Source organism: Formica exsecta, unplaced genomic scaffold (assembly GCF_003651465.1).
Source record: "Formica exsecta isolate Colony F162 unplaced genomic scaffold, ASM365146v1 scaffold592, whole genome shotgun sequence".
Lineage (NCBI taxonomy): Eukaryota > Metazoa > Arthropoda > Insecta > Hymenoptera > Formicidae > Formica > Formica exsecta.
The window spans coordinates 26,240-26,903 of NW_021853196.1; positions in this window are offsets into that span (position 1 = coordinate 26,240).

Genomic DNA, 664 nt, shown 5'->3' on the forward strand with positions numbered 1-664 from the left:
CTTAAGAAGAATAAGATAGTATAAATATATATATATATATATCAATTATAATGATTAACAATAAGAACATAATATGAGGTAAAGAAAGAAAAAGATTTATAATCTATTAAAGTTAACTTTCCTTTTAAATTCAAAATTTTCTTTTTATGAATAAATTAGAGTTTTAATATTTAACATCGTGAACGTTTCTTTTTAACCCGACCTCGTTCCTGTCGCACGAAATCGCACGGGGTCCCGTCCCGGGTAATAAGGATTCAGTTCCTTTACCAGAAAAGGGACCGCCGAGCGAACGGCCCTTTCGATAGAGTAAGAGCGACCCTTAAGGTCGTTGACCTATCTGGGGCCCTGGTCTGTATACTCGACTCTAGGACACGCATCGTCTAGCGTGTATCTAAGAGAAAACTAGGTTACGCCCTCCAGCTGACTTTCCTTTCATTCGAGTCTGGACGTAACATAAGAAATTTTGGGGGCTCAGCCGGGATTGTTATGTGCGATTTCTAAAAACGGGAATGAGTCGGAGTACTAGAGGAGGAAGCGATAAAGAAGAGATAGAAAAACTTTATAAACTCTCTCTAGAAGGAAATAAATTCAAATCTACATCCAAATCAGAAACAACCAAACCCAATACAATACACACATCCACACCAATAAAAGACAGTGAAAC